The sequence below is a fragment of the Podarcis filfolensis genome, assembly GCF_964270895.1.
Source record: "Podarcis filfolensis genome assembly, chromosome: 12".
In the NCBI taxonomy this organism is placed as follows: Eukaryota; Metazoa; Chordata; class Lepidosauria; order Squamata; family Lacertidae; genus Podarcis; species Podarcis filfolensis.
Window position 1 is genome coordinate 37,826,227 of NC_139614.1, and position 21,524 is coordinate 37,847,750.

Genomic DNA, 21,524 nt, shown 5'->3' on the forward strand with positions numbered 1-21,524 from the left:
TATTGCCAGCTGTGATCTGCCACATGCCATCCACCAGATGGCAATCTCTTGTAAGTTTCCTGCTTATCCAGCTGCTGTGTGCCAATGATGGCACCTGCAGAGCAACGGGGAAATGCCCCTCCTTAATGCTGCTATGGAAAAGCCCTGTCTGGCACTGAACTCTTGAGAGCGAACAAATGTAATGCACAGAGGCAGCCAATGCTGTGTCCTCCAGATGTTGCTGAACTCCAGCATGGCCAGCAACATCTGGAGAACCACAGGCTAGCTATTCCTGGCATAGAAGCTTGTTGAAGGTGGCGGTCCTGTTTTTGTAAGTCTGAGTTTCAGCCACTTTGCGCCATCCAACAGAGATGCAAACACCTTCATCCCTTTCATCCCTAAAGGCCACTTAAAAATAATAATAATTTTGAATTGCTTAATAAAAGAAACTGCTTGAACTAGTTTTGTTGCTATTGCAATCCTCTTCTTCCCAAGTGGGAAAGATTAAAATAGGCACAGACAGCGTGGATGCCATTCTTTGTGCAATGAAAGCATTTGTTGTTGTTTAGTCATTTAGTTGTGTCTGACTCTTCGTGACCCCATGGACCAGAGCACGCCAGGCACCTCTGTCCTCCACTGCCCCCCGCAGTTTGGTCAAACTCATGCTGGTAACCTTGAAAACACTATCCAACCATCTCATCCTCTGTCGTCCCCTTCTCCTTGTGCCCTCCATCTTTCCCAACATCAGGGTCTTTTCCAGGGAGTCTTCTCTTCTCATAAGGTGGCCAAAGTACAAGGCTGTATTTTGTCTCCCTGCTTATTTAACTTATATGCAGAATTCATCATGCGAAAGGCTGGGCTGGATGAATCCCAAGCCGGAATTAAGATTGCCGGAAAGAAATATCAACAACCTCAGATATGCAGATGACACAACCTTGATGGCAGAAAGTGAGGAGGAATTAAAGAATCTTTTAATGAGGGTGAAAGAGGAGAGTGCAAAATATGGTCTGAAGCTCAACATCAAAAAAACGAAGATCATGGCCACTGGTCACATCACCTCCTGGCAAATAGAAGGGGAAGAAATAGAGGCAGTGAGAGATTTTACTTTCTTGGGCTCCATGATCACAGCAGATGGTGACAGCAGCCACGAAATTAAAAGACGCCTGCTTCTTGGGAGAAGGGCAATGACAGGCCTAGACAGCAGGATTCTTAGCAGCTGGGATTGTGTGTCCTTGCTTTCTCAGTTCCTCTCTTCGCAAAGAAAATTGGACTTTCTAAAGGCGTCCAGATCAGTGCTATGATTCAAAGCAGAGCTGTTGTGTTTGTTGTGCTTTTAGGAAGGTTTAAAGGGTGGCTGTGGAAATGTATCATTTGTATTTCCGTGTGCTGAATGATTTAGCAGCAGTGCTGAGGGTGGTGAAACATCAAGTAGTGACTACTGGATTGCTCTGATGCCTTTTGCTGATTTGTTGCCATTGGCTGAGTTGCTCTGATGTCATAATGCACCATACTTCTGCATGCATGAATGAAAAGTTCCCATTTTCCCTTGACTCTCCACTCTCAGTTTTAACACCAGTGTCATGGGCTGGCAAGAGTCTGTTCCTGCCACCAGTCTAGCCACAGCATTCTGCACTAGCTGAAGCTTCTGGGCCAAGGCTTAAGGCAACCCCATAATAAACCTGTTTAAGCTTGAACCCCACATGGGAGTTGTCTGGAGCAGAACACCTTACTGTTAATAGCTATGTCATAAAAACAAATTCTTTCCTTAGTCTCCCTAGAGTGCCAAGGGAGTTGCACACCAAATTATTTTTAAACAGATGGGTCTGGACCCAGGCCTTGATCAAACTGGGTTGTATTTTCCTTCCTCTAATGTCAATGCTGCATTTTAGAAGCATTGCAGCTGGAACACTAATGCAGGCTATCCTCATTTTATCTCCATATTACCCTCACAAGTCATTGTCATAATCACATTAAAGGGCCTTACTCCCAGGTAAGTGAGTACATATGGAGGTGGCTTACATCTCAGTCAACAGGTATAGAATTGCACTGTAAAGCGAGAGTGTTACAGAGATGCTGGAAGCTACAAAAAATGTAGTATGAACACACATAATTGGCCAATAGTGGCCCGCGAACGCTCCAGTTGGAGAACAGCCCTTACCAAAAGTGTCATGGACTTTGAAGACGTTCAAACTCAGGACAAAAGGGAGAACCATGCTAAGATAAGGTTTCCAGATTTTTTTCAATGCATCCAGGTTAGTTAGTTAGTTAATTAATTAATTACTACACGTTCGGGACGTTGATGCTGCAGCGATGGCGGTGGCAGAGGGGCGACCACCGCCTTGACCTCTACCACCACGTTTCCTTTTCCTCTGAGGCTTCTATCTCCTTTCTCCATTAGCCTAGGCAGCCCCTAAGTTGTTGGTTCTTTGGTGGTGGTGGTGGTGGTGGGGAAGCGGTGTGCAGTGGGTCAGGCATGGAAGGCGGAGGGCCAAGAGCAGCAGTGGCAGCGAGGCTCGGGCAGTGCAATGCCTCCCTTCCCATCGGAGCAGCCCCAATCCTATTCCTATTGTGTGCAAGCAGGAGGGGGCAGGGATCCCTCAGCTGGGAAGGGAGGCTTCCCGTTGCTTAACTGAGAGATCCCTGCCCCCTCCTGCTTGCACACAAGCTCTGATAGGCAGCATGAAACCTCCCTTCACAGCTGAGAGATCCCCGCCCCGCTCCTGCTTGCACACAAGTAGGAGTTGGGAGGCTGCTCCGATAGGCAGCGTGAAGCCTCCCTTCACAGCTTAGTTGCTGGGGTCAGGGAAGGCGGAGGCAGCCCAGAAGCTGCATCTTAGAGCCCCTGCACTACCATCATATGGGGACTTCCAAGGAGCTCCTGAAGCCAGCCAGAGCCAACTGCTCTTGGCTGCTGAGACTGCCGCTGCTGTGTTTCCCGGGGACATTAGATGAAATCCGGGGACATTCTGGGGATGGAATTTGTCCGGGGACTTATTTGCAAATCTGGGGACTGTCCCCGGGAAATGGGGACATGCTAAGAGGAAGGAATGTTGGGCAAGCCCTCAGCATGATCAACTCCCATCCAGAAACCTATGTCCCCACTGTGGAAGGACGTGTGGATCCAGAATTGGCCTCCACAATCATTTACGGACACGCTGTTAAGGCTGTTCATGGAAGACAATTTTACTTGGCTTTGAGGGATTGCCAAAGAAGAAGAAGAAATCAGTGGAATTTCCTCCCTCTCCAATATCTTAAAATACTGACTTCTGATAATCCCCATTCATTTGGGATGTGTTGAAAAGCAGCAGAAGTATTGAAGAAGTCTGTATAGCAAGTGTAAAGTAAATATGATTGACTTGACTCATAATGCATATTTTACTCTTTTTTATGTGTATATATTTCAGTCCCTCTGAGATGCAAATATTAGGCAATTATTGGCATACTTTGAACAAAATCTGAGAGGTAGCAGATGTCTCATTTGAATGTTAAACAGTCTTAATGCATTTCTTGATGAATATTGGGATCTTGGGATAACTTTAAAAATGATTAAATGGCAGCAGTTAATAAAGAAATTCACTTAAAGTGAGAATTTTACATCCTCCCCGCCCCCTTGTAGACAGGAATAGCTGTTGGCCAGAAAAAATAAATTTTATTAAGATTCTCTTTCATTATAAGAACAGCCATTTGGCTGCTTTATAGCCATTTTATTGTGGAATATGATTTCTTCGACTAGAACCTACCTTGTCATATGCATAGTATTATCCTCAATCCACAGAGATATGGGTAGACCGATGTAAAAAAAAGGGGTGGGGGTTGTAAGTAGAAAGTCATGAAATGCAAGAGCAATTTTTCCATGCAGAGCCCAAATGTATATAAGCCAAGAACATAATGACCAATTCACAACATCAGTCACTATGACATTACTGTCTTTCAAGCTGCTCATTATCAATCTAATATGCATAGTGAGAAACAAACCTATAGTCCTGGTTAAATCCATAGAATTTATCAGCAATTTTGACTCTAACTCAGAAATTTCAGACTGGAGTCTCCCCATGAAATGTGAATGTTGGTGGTGGCATCTTAAGAGGTTCTGAATCAGTGTAGTTTTGAAAGGTTCAGTCTGCCATCTTGATTCAAAATGGTACTCAAATATGGACAAAAACTTTCTCCTCAATCTCAGAAAGGAGAAAGAAGAAGAAGAAAGAAGATGGGAATAGTAATAATAATAATAATAATAATAATAATAATAATAATAATAATATTTTTAATGCAAACTTACCCCTAATAAATATATCCCTGTACCCATTGGTTGGAGAACGGCATTGCAAAATTCAGGAAAGTGCAAATTTGAAATGATACCTGTGTTTCAGTTCACATATTTGTTTGAGGAGTGTGAATTAGATAATTTCTTAATGCAAATGAAATCAATTTTCTGCCCCATCCCTAGAAGAGAGCGTCATTCATTTATTCAGTGTCAAGTCCCCCCATCCCCTATATTCCATTTTTTAAATCTCAAAAAAACAAAAAACCCCACCCGTCTCTCATCTTTATAAAGGTCAAATCTGCTTGAACTTTACAATTTCTAGGAAAGTCTCCTCTAACTGTTAAATCCATACCCTCTTCTTGTTTATTTATATGCCCTAACCTTAAATGCAGGTTGCCACAGGATGGAAAATAATAACAGCAAACTGGATTAAGTGTTTTATTCCTCCCTTCCAAAACCACAGCCTCCAATTATGGGCCCAGAAGGCACCTGCAAATTACAACAGGGAAAATTTAAGTATAGCTGTGTACCTCTTTTTATTGTCATTGACTTGAGGTCAGGAGGAAATCAATTTTGTTTCGGTGACATGGCGCTTGATTTACCAACTGAATGACTCACATCTAATAGACGATTTGTTGCTATGCTGAATGGTTAATTACAAAGATAAGGCACGCACTTTGTTCAAAGATAGCACACGAGGACAAGGCGATGCCAAAATCGTGAGGACAATTAGTGAAGTTTAAATTAGCAAGTCTTGAGCTGAAAGTGGTTGTTAAACATGGCTGACTCTTTACAAGTAATCACCAAGGCCACATCTGCAACATGCAGTTAAAGTACTCTTAGACCACGTTCAACAGTCCTGGCTTCCCCCAATGAATCCTGGGAATTGTAGTTTGCTAGGGATGCTGAATGTTGTTAGGAGGTGGTCAAAGGAGGTTGAAATTCATGTTCAAGAGCCACTGCATATTGTGTAAAAATAAACCATGTTTCATACCTGAAGGAGCGTCTCCACCCCCATCGTTCTGCCCGGACGCTGAGGTCCAGCGCCGAGGGCCTTCTGGCAGTTCCCTCATTGCGAGAAGCAAAGCTACAGGGAACCAGGCAGAGGGCCTTCTTGGTAGTGGCGCCCGCCCTGTGGAACGCCCTCCCACCAGATGTCAAAGCTATAAACAATTACCTGACATTCAGATGACATCTTAAGGTGTCAGATGACAGGGAAGTTTTTAATGTGTGACATTTTAGTGTATTTTTGGTCTCTGTGGAAGCTGCCCAGAGTGGCTGGGGAAACCCAGCCAGATGGGCGGGGTACAAATAAATAATAATAATAATAATAATAATAATAATAATAATAATAATAATAATAAAAACCCACACTCCTTAGATGCATGTCGAGTTCTTCTGTTTCTAAATTGCCATGCTACTTTCTCCATGAGGGCAGATTGCCAAACCTTTTCACTCAAGTTTTTTGTCAAGTTCATATCCAGGGATCTTTCAGCAATGGTCCATTTTTGCAGTAGTCTGCAGAAATGAAATACAGTAGTACCTCTGGTTGCGAACTAAATTCGTTCTGGAGGTACGTTCTTAACCTGAAACTGTTCTTAACCTGAAGCACCACTTTAGCTAATGGGGCCTCCTGCTGCTGCCGTGCGATTTCTGTTCTCATCCTGAGGTAAAGTTCTTAACCCGAGGTACTACTTCCAGGTTAGAGGAGTCTGTAACCCAAAGTGTTTGTAACCTGAGATGTTTGCAACCAGAGGTATCACTATACGCTTTATTTCTGATGGATAAACACTTGTATTATTCTTTTATTAAGGAAGCTTTTAATGTTTGATGTATTACGGTATTTTAGTATTTTTTTGGAAGCTTCCCAGAGTGGCTGGGGAAGCCCAGCCAGATGGGTGGGGTATAAATATATTATTATTATTATTATTATTATTATTATTATTCTGCGCTGTGGGTTTTACTTCTTCTGTAGTTTAGTATTTTGTAAGTCTCTTTGAGACATTAGGCAAGACGCGATGTTCAGATATAATGAATAAAATAATGAGATGCAGCCTTCATTGCATCTCTGCTCAGAGTCACCATTTGCCTTGTTTCCCAAAGAGCAAAGGAGATGAAGCGCTTGAGGAAATGCTTTTCTTAACTGCAGATTGATTTATTCATCTTTCCAGAAGATGGCGCTGTGCCTGAATGGAAAGCCAAAAAACAAAAATGAGCAGCAAAAACGGAAAAAAAAATTCTTGGAAAAAAGAGGTTCGTTTTATTCATTGGGTTGAATGGCTGGCTGGAGCTTCAACTTCTTGCTGCATGTTTTGCTAGCAATTGTTCCTTCCTTCAAAATACCAAGCAGAATGCAAGTAATGTCTATTTTTGAATTATAGAAATCAACAAATTCTTCTGTGAAACCCATTCACATACCCCTACGGGTACACATATCACAGTTTCAGCCCAGACACTGAGGGTCCATCTCCGAGGACCTTCTGGCGGTTCCCTCACTGCGAGAAGTGAAGTTACAGGGAACCAGGTAGAGGGTCTTCTCAGTGGTGGCGCCTGCCCTTTGGAACACCCTCCCACCAGATGTTAATGAAATAAACAACTATCTGACTTTTGGAAGAAATCTGAAGGCAGCCCTGTTTAGGGAAGTTTTTAATGTTTGATGTTTTATCGTATTTTTAATATTCTGTTGGGAGCCACCCAGAGTGGTTGGGGAGTCCCAGCCAGATGGGCAGGGTATGAATGAATGAATGAATGAATGAATGAATAAAAAAATAAAATAATTACTACTTTGGGAACACTGGCATAAACAAAGCAGCAAAATGGGCTGAGGACATAACCAGAGCCGCTCCTGTTAGTTATACAGAGGGAATCAGATCAGATCCATCATTCTAGTTATGTCCAGAGGTTTGGAACCTGATCCATCTGTTTGCAGTCCTGGGCTCTTTTGGGAGGAAAGCGGATTAAATAAAATAAATAAATACCTGTATTTTCACAGAATCATCAAGCTGAGGATCATCTAGCCCAAAGTCCTGCATGTGGGAATATGTAGCTGTCCCATACAGGGATTGAACCTGCAACCTTGGCATTGTCACCACCACACTCTAGCCAACTGAGCTGTCCAGGCTGTGTTACCATGCTGAGGCATCTGTATATAGCACCCTGCTTTCAATGCTAGGATTTTCCTTTCCAGGGATGAGGAATTAAATTGCATACAACAGCCTTTGCCAACCTGGTGCCCTCCAGATTTGAACTATATGGCTCTCATCGGTCCCAGCCAACACCAGCCGTGTCCAATGACGTCTAGAGGGCACCAGGTTGGCAAAGGCTGGTATAGAAAATATAGTGGCTGGGGGTTGGGGGAGCTGTCATTAGTCTCCTGTACGCATTAAGACCATAGTCGTGTTCAGTGAATAGCTCTCTCTTCAATCTTCCTTTATTTTTCCAAGAAGTAAAAAAAGAGAAGACTACATATTTAGTGACTCATCATTCAAAGGAGGTTTTCTAAAAGCTCCCCTGCTGTGCCTATACAAGCGTTGTCTCTGCCCCGCTGTTCAGCTCAGGCTCGCTTTTCTTTTCTTTCTTCCCTCCACCCCTTGCAAATAGATTAGGGCACTGCCTTTTAAGCGTGCAGAGATATTACCCAGCATCCTCTAGGGCTGCGTTATCAGCTGCAACCAGATGGAGCCTATCAGAGGCGTGTCAGTCATTCTACACCTGTTGGTTTCGTACGGAAACCGAAGAATTAATTGCGCAGCAATTTTTAAAAGAAAAAGTGAGATGCTAAAAAGAAAATCCTTGGGGGGGGGGACAAGGGAAGCGATGATGACGCAAAAGATTCAAAGAAAATAAATAAAATATGAGGGGAAAGGCAGCTGCAGGGGGCATCCCCCCAGTCTTATTTAGGTTGTAATGGAGCAGATTTTGTCTTCACAATGAGCTTGGAAATGCAAAGAAGAGAGGGTTTAGAAGCGAAATAGTGCCGATTAGTTTTTGTTTTGTTTTGTTTACGAATATTCATTATGCAGCATACTTTACATGACAAACATTAATCTATGTGTTTGATATGTGAAATATATGTGGGATATATATGTGAACCAAAGTACAACACAGTTATAAAAAAAATAACGTGAACTTTTATATGGATATAAAGATGTAAATAAATATATATTGTGGGCAGATAAGTAAATAAATGAGTGGACGATTAAAATGATGACTACTCGTCTTTCTGAAAAAAATAAATCTCAGCCCATTCTCTTCTTGATAGTTAAGTTAGCCTTTAAAATGGGAACTGAATCAAATTCTGCCCCTATCCCTTGGCACTCTTTTATCTGATAGCTAATGGAAAGATACCCAAATGAGGTGTGTGGAAAAAACACCAGCCATTAATGAAGAGTTGTCAGTGCACAGTCGCAGCAGAATGGGGAGGTGGCAAGCCTAGAATTAGGTCTTTAGCTAGAAAGCAGGTTGTGTGCTTGGCAGCCTGACACAGCAGGTTCCAAGGAATGGTGCAACAGTGACATCCAGTGGTGCTTTAAGTGTATCCTGGATAGTGAAAGAAGAATCACAGCTGATCTCTGCTCCTCCTAACCCCCAACTTCACACAGATTTGCCAATAAATTTGTCCGGTTATTCTAGCAATTGGATCCTTCTTGGACCTTTAAAGCCCTAAACGGCCTCAGTCCAGTATACCTGAAGGAGCATCTCCACCCCCATTGTTCAACACGGACACTAAGGTTCAGTGCTGAGGGCCTTCTGGCGGTTCCCTCATTGCGAGAAGCAAAGCTACAGGGAACCAGGCAGAGGGCCTTCTCGGTAGTGGCGCCCGACCTGTGGAATGTCCTCCCATCAGATGTCAAAGAGATAAACAACTACCAGACATTTAGAAGACATCTGAAGGCAGCCCTGTTTAGGGAAGCTTTTAATGTTTAATAGACTGTTGTATTTTAATATTCTGTTGGAAGCCACCCAGAGTGGCTGGGGAAACCCAGCCAGATAGGCGGGGTATAAATAATAAATTTGTTGTTGTTGTTGTTGTTGTTGTTGTTGTTGTTGTTGTTGTTGTTGTTGTTGTTGTTGTTTATTTCTGGGAATTAGAAGGGCCTCAGGCCTACAAACTCATAGCAATCTTATAGGCAGGAAACTCCAGTGCTCCCCTATAGCCTAATGGTTGAGTCTTGGAAACATTTTATTTGGCATCGGATTTAAATTTTGATGAGAGAGAGAAACAGCAGCAGCAGCAGCAGCTGAATGATTAAGCCACATCTGCCATTCCAGTTTCCAAATTGACATGGTCTGCTTTCCTTACTGAGCATGTCAAACGTGCACCTGAGTACAAATAAACACACTGCTGCGTCAAACGGGTTTTTAGGATAGAAAACGGGTGTTTCATGGTACATGACCCCAGTCAAGCTTGCTAAAATTTATCACCTGCCTGACAATAAATGTTGGAAATGTAAAGAAGCTGAGGGAACATTCTTTCACCTCTGGTGGACTTGCCCAAGAGTTAAGGCTTACTGGGAAATGATATATAATGAACTTAAGAAAGTACTTAAAAGTACCTTCCCTAAGAAACCAGAGGCCTTTCTCTTGGGCATAGTTGGCCAATGGGTGCCAAAGAAAGATAGAACATTCTTTATGTATGCAACAACAGCAGCAAGAATACTTTTAGCTAAATATTGGAAGACACAGGATCTACCCACCGTGGAGGAATGGCAGACGCAAGTGATAGACTACATGGAGATGGCTGAAATGACTGGCAGAATCCGTGACCAGGGAGAAGAATCGATGGAACAGGACTGGAAAAAGTTTAAGGACTATCTACAAAAACACTGTAAAATCTTTGAGTGTCAATAGGATGTGGGAAGTAAAAGCAACAGGGTTTGTGTGACTTTGGTCAAAGGTGTGTGAAAAGAAGAATCTAAGAAAAAAAGGATAAGGGGTTATGAACAGAACAATATTATGTCATATTTTATAAGATGAGGTACGGATTAAAAAAATGGAAAATGGGGACATAATAATTAGAATATAACATTAAGTATGGTTGAAACAAGGTTTTGAATTTGCTGAATCTGATTGGAGTAAAGTGGAACACAAAAAAGGGGGATGTGAGGAGGTCAAGACAGAGGGGCATGGAACTTTATAAATTTAAGAAAGAGTGTTTTTCTTTTTTCTGTTTTTCTATTTTTCTTCTTTTCTTTTTTTCTGTCATATATTTTTGTTTTTCTTGAGCTTTATGTATGGAAATGATACATTTTGAAATGATGAATTTTTTGTTTTGTAAAACCTTAATAAATATGTATTTAAAAAAAAAAAAAGAAAACGGGTGTTTCAGAAATGACTCCAAATTCCCCTAGTTGTTGCAATTAAACATTTATTTACTTTGAAGACTTGCACTCTACCTTTCAAATGGCCAGTTCTCAGGGCAGATTACAAGAGACAGCAATAGTACTGGCAGGCCGGGAGCGGGGGGAATACTCAGAAGTCATGCTTATATGTACACACAGAGGCCAACAGCCCTTAATCACTTGGCAGATAGATGGGGCCAGAGCATTGTGTTTCCTTTTGGTTCTGCAGCCTGAAGGACTTGACTTGGCAGAGAGTGCTCCTTCTGGGTGAGGGAGCAAGCTCCACAGAATTCCTCCTCCTCTGGCCAGTGAATGCTGCTCATTCCCTCCTCCTTTTGATGATGTTCATTATGGGAGGCTGTAGATGTGACCTTCTAGTTACTCATGGTGCCCTGGCTGGTGGCAAAAGCAGAGCGTGCTTCCATTCTGCTCTGTAGTCCTTGGGCAACCAGCAATGGAAGCCAAGCATACTGTTAAACATTAGGAATAATTTTCTGGTGGTAAGAACTGTTCGACAATGGAACAAGACTACTTGGGAAGGTGGTGAACTCTCCTTAAACAGAGGTTGGATGGCCATCTGTCAGGAATTCTTTAGCTGCCAGGGATTGAATGATAGAACTGTAGAGTTGGATGGGATGCCATGGTCATCCAGTCCAACCCCTTGCAATGCAGGAATTGTTTGCCCAACGTGGGGCTCAAACCTCTGATCCTGAGATTAAGAGTCGCATGCTCTACTGATGGAGCTCTCACTGATTTGGATTGACTATCATTATCATTATTTGTTTAAATCACCAGTATCCCAAAAGGTACCACTGACAATTAGTATATACTGGCTGACATCGCAACAGCTCTGATGTCTCTCATAGTCCTTGAGAAATATAATAATTACCAGGACCCATATTTCAAGGTCAAATGCAATTAGTATGGTGAATTAGACAGCAAGACAAACTGTAACTTTATAGTTCAAAAAACAACAATATCTTCTTAGAAGAATCCTTGGGTCTATTGGTTTTTTAAATTGTCTTGGAACAGGGTTTCTTTCATCATCTGACGGTTGAGGTGATGATTCTGACATTGATTTTTTTTCCCCTGCTGAGGAAAAAAAATATGCTGAAGCAGAAGATTGTGGTGATAAGAAAGTACAGTAAATGAAAAATAAATACAGAAGTACATAGATGACACAGCCAACGTCATTTATTTTTGGGAGAGGATTCTATTTATTGTGCTGGGTATATTTTGTGAAGGGAAGACATTTTTGCAACATTTTTGGTTTAAAAGGGAATGTTAACATTTATGGGTACTGGTAAGAGAATATATTAATTATATTTAATCCTCTATAGACACACTTGTGTGGGTTAGCAAACAAAAGAAAAATGTCTGGTGCCTGTTTTTAAAAACTCAGGGCCTACACATAAACAGCCCCAGTAACAGAGTTTAAACCCCATCAGGCATAGGAATAGGCTTCTAAGCCTTCTTTGAATACATTCCAGCTGCTTGAGGCAGTTGGCCTCAGTTACCCGTCCTTCAGAGAAACAGACTGCACAGTGAGGCAAGTTTAAAATACACTTTACTTACAGTCATGCATTGTCCTTAGCAGTAAAGATAAAATGCAGGTAATTGTTAGGTTGATTTGTAGCTGGTTGACTGACCACTAATGTTCACTAATGGTTCCTCATCACTCTGGGAGAAAGAAAGAAAAAAGACAAATGGGGTGCCACAGGATTCTGTCCTGGGCCTGTTGCTGTCCAACATCTTTATAAACCACTTGGATGAAGGAATTGAGGGAACGCTCATCAGACTTGCAGATGACACCAACCCGGGAGGGGTAGCCCATGCCACTGAAGACAGAACTGGGATTCAAAATGATCTTAGCAGATGTCAGGAGCCAACGTCAGGAGTAGGCCAGCAATAAAAAGCACTGGCGTCAGTGAAGTGAAGTCATTATTCAAAGAAACAAAACAGTGCAGGCCTAGTGATCACAGAAATTCTTCCCAGTAGGTCTTTCCATACTGAAAGTCCCTGCCTTCCAACCACACTCTAAGGCTCCTCCTCCAATTCCTTTACCAGCAGCCTATGACTCCATTGTCTTATCTCTCGTTGCTCCAACTTCTTCATTTCTCTGAGTGTTTTGGGAGACCACAGGGGAGGAGAGCTGGTTGCAGCAGGAGGGGGAGACTCTCTGGATTTTTCAGCAACCTGCCTCATCTCTGTCCCCTGCCCCCCGCTCCTCTCCTGCCTCCAAATTGCTCTCTGTCACAGCCTCCTCCTACTCACTAAACCCTGTTGCCTCTTTAGCTTCCAACACCTCCTTCTCTCAGTCTGCTCCCTCTTCTCCCTCCGACGACTCATCTTTGTCTGACCACCAGTCCCCTGGCTCTGAGACAGATTGAGGGCAGAGAGGAGATATGATAGCCATCTTCAAATATCTAAAGGGTTGTCACATGGAAGATGGAGCAATTTTGTTTTCTCCTGCTCTGGATGGTAGGACCCGAACCAATGGATTCCAGTTACAAGAAAGGAGATTCCAGCTAAACATCAGGAAGAATTTTCTGACAGTAAGAGCTGTTTGACAGTGAAATGGACTCCCTTGGAAGGTGATGGACTCTCCTTCCTTGGAGGTTTTTAAGGAGAGGTTGGATGGCCACATTTGTCATGGATGCTTTAGCTGAGATTCCTGCATTGCAGGGGGTTGGACTAGATGATCTTCAGAGTCCACTCCAACTCTACAGTTCTATGGGTCTATGAGCATTTCTTTCTGGATACATGTTCAAAATGGCTGGAAGCCAAGTCTAATGAAACAGAAGAGTTAGTGGAAAGCAGAGGGGTAAAAAGGGAGCAAAACACCCCTATGGAAAGCAGCAGCCAAGAGGTCAGCCCTCTGCCTCTTGAAGTACAAGCTAGAATAACTCATCTCTCCACACTGATATCTTCTCTTGTAAATCAGCCCAGCCCAATGGAAGCAAAGCAAAGTTTGTTAGAGAAATGTGGTCTGAACTTGGGGCAACCAGCTCAGACCTCACAGGTTGAGCTTCTTCAGACAGACTGAAGTACAACAATAGGCTTGATTACCTTCCTCCCAAGGTGAAGGGGAGTGACCTGGCTAAGCCTGGCAGGACAGCTTACTCTATGGCATTAACCCCTCTATGCTGGTTACCGCACAGGAAGTCCATTCGAAATCCTTTGAGTAAGATCAGAACTTATTCTGAATGGGATTTTTATCATGTGAAGTTACAGCAAAGAGTGACTCTGAACATGTGCAGAGTATTATTTTCTGTCACTGCTGGGTAGACTGAGCAGGCCCACTTGTTGTTGTTTAGTCATGTCTGACTCTACGTGACCCCATGGACCAGAGCACGCCAGGCACTCCTGTCTTCCACTGCCTCCCACAGTTTGGTCAAACTCATACTGGTAGCTTCGAGAACACTGTCCAACCATCTCGTCCTCTGTCATCCCCTTCTCCTTGTGCCCTCCATCTTTCCCAACATCAGGGTCTTTACCAGGGAGTCTTCTCTTCTCATGATGTGGCCAAAGTATTGGAGCCTCAGCTTCAGGATCGGTCAGCTTCAGGACCTTCCAGTGAGCACTCGGGGCTGAGCAGGCCCACACACATCTGTAATTAGAAGGCTCGGCTTCCATGTGACATTGGTGCTTTCATCCTGGAATTTTGTTTGCTTTAAGAAACTGCCATGGCTGCTGACAGGAACAATGGGCCTTTGTGAGCATTGCCTCAGGTTATTCAAGGACTCCATTTTCAGGCTGATTAGGCAACTGGAGCTGAAGGGAAGGTGGTGTGTTATTAACCTAGAAGCTCATGCACCGCGTACGACTGAACTGGTAGTCAGCCAATGCAAGTGGAAGTCTGAAATGCACTCCTCCCACTGCCCAAAAGACAGGAACAAATTTGTTTAGGATTTGCAAGTGAATAAGGATTCAATTCTATGCTCATTTACCTTGGTGTAAGCCTCACTGGATTCAGTAGGGCTTATTTCTGAGTATAGGACTGCACTGGAAGGTTACAGCCCTCAGCAGTAAACATTTGTAGAATTTTCCTTAAATCAAATCAAAACAAAACAAAAACAGACTGGATATGGCAGTCTGAATTTGTGATTAATTCTTGCAACGACACCAAAAGGAGTCCCCGCCCCCCCCCCCGCCAATAGTGAGAAACTGTGATATGTTTACAGGCATTAGCTGACACAGCCTAGGATGTAACATTGCATGTTATGCAAATACATCATCCTAAAAATGTCTATCTCTGACTGATGGTCACATTATTTCTGTCAAGCATAGTCAAAGGCATTCTGTTTCTTTCTTACCATTCTTTGGTGCTTACAGAGGGATTAAGATGCCTCTGTAAATCATATGCCCTCTGAATTCAAATAGGCTTGGCTGTGGAATTCTGGACTGTTTCCTACAATGTAGCACAAGAAAAATACTAATTAGTAATGATATTGTAATTTAATTTTGCTAGCAATGCTTTGGATGGCAGTTGATGATATTTCTCAGGTATAGGTTGGATGGCTTTAAAAGAAGATTGGGCAAATTTGTAGAGGATAGATAGATAGGTAGGTAGGTAGATAGATAGATAGATAGATAGGTAGGTAGATAGGTAGATAGGTAGATAGGTAGATAGGTAGATAGGTAGATAGGTAGATAGATAGATATAGATGATAGATAGAAACCAACTCTTAGGGGGCAAGAGGTCTTCAACCTCCCCCCCATAAAACATTTGGGGGGGCAAGTTGATGGGCATTGCCATTTAAATTGTCCATGCACCACCTCATATGATCAATTATGCAGGGCAGGGCGTACTTGCCCCCCCAATCTAAGTTGGCACCCTTATATAGGCTTTTCTGTGACAATACTCACCCATACAGAGTACCAACATCTTTTTTTTTTTTTTGCTGGCGGTAACCAGAGGAGGAGGAGCGCAGAGAGAAGAAACGCCATGGTGCATCTGCAGCAGCACAACCAAACGCCTTCATCTGCCCCAGCTGCAAGAAAACATGTCTCTCCCATATTGGCCTCTACAGCCACAGCAGCTGCTGCAACAACCTGCCAACAGTTTGACTTCACCCCCAAGGAGCACTACTCCATTGTCTCCTGAGACAGACGGGTGGCAACAAAACAACATGGCAGCCGTTTTGTGCTGGCCCCCACAGCACTTTTATCAACAGATTAATGATGAAATAGATTACTGATGAGTACTAGCACCCTATTTTTTTACCCCCAAAAGCACTGTGTGTCTGTGTGTGTGTGTGTGTGTGTGTATCTGGTGCCAAGGGCCATGTTAGTCAATGGCTTCTTTAAAAAGTCAATTCACTAGGACACTCTTCTCCCCACCCCCACCCCCACCCCTACCCCCACCCCATGCAAGTCTCTATAGGAACACAGTGAAATGCAGCCATTTTGCCAGTCCATTTGCTGCATTCAACTGGTGTGCTCATTCTCCATTTGACTGGCTGAAACGACATGGTGAACAGCTTGCACAAAAGGAGCTCCTCTATGGCCACCTACACAACATTTAATGCATGCTGTTAAATTTCCAGAGATTGGAGTCGCTGGCAGGGGTCAACCGTCCTATCAGATACTCATATTTCTGTGTTCCTCCTCTCTCTCTCCAAAACTCAGCTAGACATAGCTCTCGTTTTATCTTCACATGCACTGAAAAGGCCAAATGTCATATATTTGGGAGGGACAGGGGGAAACTTTTATCGGCAATGGGGCCTTGTCGCTGGCTTTTAGCAGGGCCTGGTGACATATTTATTGCCCATTTGTGGTGATGTTTATGTTTTCCTCTGAAATGTTTGAACTCAGGTCAAGCAGCCTACAGCACTGATGAGATACTTATCTATGGCTCAGCTGTCGCTCTTTTGGCAGGCCGGTGTCATTTTAAAACTTGTTTTACTTGCAAATTAGGCTTTTTTCTTAACAAAGGGGAGGGAGTAGTCACTTTCCTCAAGACTTGGCAGCGGTAGCAGTTGCTCTCCCTTAATACAACACTCTCAGGAAGATGAATTAGTCCCAGATCATAGACAACAGGGAATGTGGCTACAATCCAGATGGCAGTCACTGTGAGGGGCTTCTTAAATAATTTCAGTAGCAGGCAGTTCCGAGAACCAAAAGAAAGGGAACACCCTGCTTGCCCTAGTTATTCCTCATTGAATAACTGACCCTATAAACTCGAGGAACTGGAGAAGCTGGTAGGCAGTTCACTCTTCAGAAGGGCCATAGCTCAGTTGCAGAACACCTGCCTTGTAGGCAGAAGGTCCCAAGTTATATCTCTAGCATCTCCAGAAAGGCTGGGTGAGACTCTTGACTAAAACTCTAGAGAGTCTCCACCAGTCCCTGTAGACAACACCAGTAGTGGTCCATGTGGCACTTACTTGATGTCCTGTCACTGAAGACATTGCACTTATGAGGAAGGAGAGGAGAGAGGTGAGGTCAGCAGGGTGTAAGTGCACTGGCAGGCACACTGGATTGACTCTGCCAATGCAGCTGCCCTACACTGACCTCCCTGCCACCACTCCCCTCCCCCTCCCTGTAAACGTGGCAATGTTGGTGGCCAAAGGTCAGGTGAGCATTCCCGTCCTACCCCATATTATTAGTAATTAATTGCCTGTCCTTCACCCCAAGGTCCCAAGTTGAGTTGCAACATTAAACGCAATATTTAAAAACAGAGTTTAAAAAACTTAAAATCATAGAAATAAGGTGAATAGTATTTATTAGTAGTAGTATTAACATTTTAAAGAAATTAATTATCTTCCACCCTTCATCCTAAGGTCCCAGGGCAGGTTTACAACAATTTTAAATGCAAGGGGTTGCAGCCCCTTGCTTGCCAACCCTGCCAAGCCCCAAGCCCCCATCATGGAGACTCAGAGCTAACAAACCTGCAAATTTCATCCACTTCTGCAAAAAAAACAACAACCCCGCACACACAATAGTATACATGTTTCATTTAAAAAATAAAAATAAAACTTCCAAGATGCCCAGCACACACATTTGTTCTTAATTTAGCAGGCTGTATCCAGTCAGGAGGATTTAATCAAAATCTGTCTAAAACAACAAACAGTATAGCTATTTTTAATTTCTCCATAATAGAACTTGCTGAAAGTGCAAAACTTCATTTTTTATGAATTGAGATTCCAATGTGAGCCATATCAGGCAGCTGCCACAGCTCTTCAGGCCAAAACAGGCTATTTTCCAGAGCAGCAAACTGTAGGGTCCAAGCTGAATGTTGTGGTTGGAGCACAACCCTAACCATGAACTATTCTCCTTCACATTTTTAACTAATTTTTAACTATTCTCCTTCACATTTTTAACTATTCTCCTTCACATTTTTACTTTGAGCAGAAGTGACAGGCAACAACAAACCAGAACTTTTGCAGAACTATGCACTATGCCAAGATGAAAGCATCTCTCTCTTTCTGAAAGACTGAGACACACAAAACAGGCATGATATGAGAACTGGATCGTTGCAATATTAAACTTGAGGTCCATGGTGTCAGAGTGGGATTAATCAAGAAGTTAAGTGTGCAGTAGACTAGGACCCCTTCTGAATGGTTATTAGTAAGGGTGAATCTGTACACTTAATCCGCTTCTTATCCAGAGTTCACTTCAAATTCCCCATCTCTGTCAGAATGGATTGTGTGCCAATTTCCATATTTGCAGATGAACAAAAGTGTTTTAATGTTACTGTCAGCTCCGGATTATGAGGTGCAGCAGAAGAGATCAAACAGTCCTTAAGGTAATTTGAACCAAAGTTATTATTCAGATATGAAATACAGTTGCACCTTTAAAAATCAACAAACGTGGGGGCGCTTCCAAGTCTTGAAATCATAAAATGAGACCCAAATAGCTTTGTTGCTATTTTATTGCCACTGTTGACATATTGGAAACCACCCTGAGAGGATCTGAAAGCTGGAAAGGTGGCCTATAAATATGTCAAATCAATCAATATAAATACACCTTCGAAAATATGTGCCAGATCTGAAGATCTGGAAGATCACTAACCTTTTGAGAAGTTGGAGGCTGCCCACGTGCCAGCTTTCAGCTAAAGGTTTTTCAAACACTCAGCAGGGAAAATTAGATTCAGGCGGCCTTGTGTAATCAGCAATTCTCCACAGCCAGCAAAAAGGGCAAATGGACTTAAACATCCAAACCAAACAAAAGGAAAAAATTGCAGCCATCTAGGCAGAGAAACCCCAATAAATACCGTCAACAGCTGCGGAGAGCGGAGCTACTGTGTATTATGTGTCAGCAGCAAAACAGAAGACAGCTGTGAAAAATAAATATTGCTTCTAATCTGTTTAAGAGTAAAATATCTCCTAAGCTCATCGGGCTCTGTAATAGAAGAGTATTATTTTTCATAAATGAAAATGGTGTGAGAGAAGAAAGGCCAGATATCTAGGTACAGCGGTTTGAATCGGAATAGTCTCGCTTGATATTCCAGTCACGATGTCCCAGAAGCTTATTCGGGAGTTCATTCAGAGGAGGTAATGACTAGGAAAATGACAAAGAAAACTGTTACTGGCCATTAGTGAGCAATCACTCTGTCATATTACCAAGATAATTTAGATAAATGGTTGAGCTGTCTCCCCGGGAAACAGGGTGCCAGTTCTGATAGGAGCAGCCTTTTAAGGATTTTGGCATATACTATTTATTTCGTACAGACACACGTCATTCTACAGATGCTGACTCGTTCCTTCATATCCGTTTTAGGGAAATTGTAAAAATCCGTTTCAGTAATCTGAGAACAACAACAACAACAACAACAACAACAACACACACACACACACACACACACACACACACACACACACACAAAAGGCTGATGTTCATTTTACAAGGCAGCATCAACGTAGACTTGGCTTTGAAGCGCAAGCTTGCTTCTGCTAACAAATGGGGGCATTTCATTCTCCTCCTCCTTGTGACAGACTCTCTCCATGTCACAAGACATAGCCAGGGATTATGGAAGTTGCAGTTTACAAATCTGGTCAGCACCAAGTGGGCTGTTCCTACTGTAGGCACTCTGATGGAAAAAGGCAGTAAAGGAGGAAGAGGAGATAACAGGTCGAGTTACCTTGATCCTTCCTTCCCTAGGAATTTGTCTCCAATTGTATAGCATGACAGCCATCTGTAGGATTACTACAGAAACACAGAATCACAGAGAATCACCTAAAGTAAAATGAAAAGTGAATTTCCTCGCTTGGTGAGATATATGAGAAGTTAACTCAGGAAGGCAAAAGGGGTTCAATACAATTAGTAAAATTTCTCTGGTAGGTTGCGTGTGTATAGAAAAATACATTTAACACATATTGAAAAGCCTCAAGAAAATAAAAAAAGCAACCAGAAACTTATGAGATTGGGAAAGTCTTGCATCTTGCATTCTCAAATTGTATAAAAGGTCTGCACTTCCTTTCAAACAATTTTTTATCACAAACACCCTGTTTTACTCATCACACACAGGTTGATTGGCTTAAGATTTGGTATGTGCCACTCCCTTAATTTTGTCACTGAGAATTCCTTCGTTTAAAAAAAAAATACTATCTAGGGCAGCTTTCTCTAGTCTGGTGCCCTCCAGAACTTTGATTCCATCAGCCCCCATCCTGCCTGGTCAATTGTAAAGGATGGTAGGAGCTCTAGTCCACAGCAACATCAGCTGGGCACTAGGTATGGGGGAGAGTGATTTAGGGGGGGCAAGCCAAAGGCACCTTTGTATCCTTATTTATTGCCCATTCTTCTTTTTCTTCTTTAGAAATTCATTTATTGATACCGATTCAAAAATATACAATAGTCCATACCCATTACAAAGTATCTTTTTTATAATACACTGAAATAAAACAGCTACTTGATCTAAAAAAGAACAAAGAACAGAAAAAGAGAGACGGAAAGATAGAGAAAGCAAAACAAAAGGCGAGATAAGAGATTAAAGAAAGATAAAGAATGATAAAAAGACTTCTGATTCTCTGCTCTACAGCTATTCAATCATTAAAATCCAACCAAATTCCAATGTTACAAGTTCGTTTTCTCTTCATGCAAAAAGTGCATAAGAAATTTCCAGTCCTGAATAAATGTTGACAATGATTTTCCCTCTAATTAAGCATGCTAACTTTGCCATCTTACCCAAGTCCAATACTCATTTATTGGCCATTCTGGATAATATTTTGAATCCTCATCTTCCTGATTCACAATTAGTTGCCTCTTGACAACTGGCCAAAATTATAATTCACTGTAAGGAACCCCCCCCCCCATCTCTCATGTATGTATTAGAATTTCACAGTATAGCCTAACCTGGAATGTGGAAAACAGCAACCAAACGCTGCTAATGTGGCTAAAAGCACTAATCTGTTTTATGAAGCACGAATTCCTTTGTAGTGTTTTCCCATCAGATCCTATGCATTTTCCCATGGCTTTTTCTTGTCATTTTCCCTTCATGATCACTTATCATTCGAAAGCAAGGCATTTCTATTTCCCAGCCCATTTCCTTCATTTTTATTACCTGCAGAGGGTCTGTTCCACTAAAACCGTAATGACACAATGATTGCCATGGCAACAGACTGGTGTCCTAAATCATGGCTGCAATTTCTTGGCAGAAATGAGCCAAGTTCTAGCCTTGGAACAGTGCAGAATCAAACATGGAGGTTTCTAAATATTAGGGACAAAGCATTTCTAAAGTAAAGACATGCCTTCCCTTTATGGAACACAGCTACAATAAGAGATAATTCAGACATAATTGTAAGAACTTGGGAGGCAGACTGAATAGTCCCATTTTGGACATCTTTATTTCCTTTATTAATTTCAATAAATTATATACACCTACAGTGGTATCTCGGGTTACATATGCTTCAGGCTACATATGCTTCAGGTTACAGACTCCGCTAACCCAGAAATAGTACCTCGGGTTAAGAACTTTGTTTCAGGATGGTGGTGCTGGAACG

At 42.4% G+C, this 21,524-nt stretch overlaps 1 long non-coding RNA gene across 1 annotated transcript; it reads right to left on the bottom strand.

The window, feature by feature from the left end:
- Positions 1–10,639: 10,639 nt before the first annotated feature.
- Positions 10,640–19,090, bottom strand: LOC310746363. Its single transcript, XR_014540672.1, has 4 exons — positions 18,598–19,090; positions 14,901–14,995; positions 12,160–12,264; positions 10,640–11,673 (listed from the first exon to the last, which is right to left on the bottom strand). It is a non-coding gene; the product is annotated as an uncharacterized lncRNA (long non-coding RNA).
- Between the last annotated feature and the right edge of the window lie 2,434 nt (positions 19,091–21,524).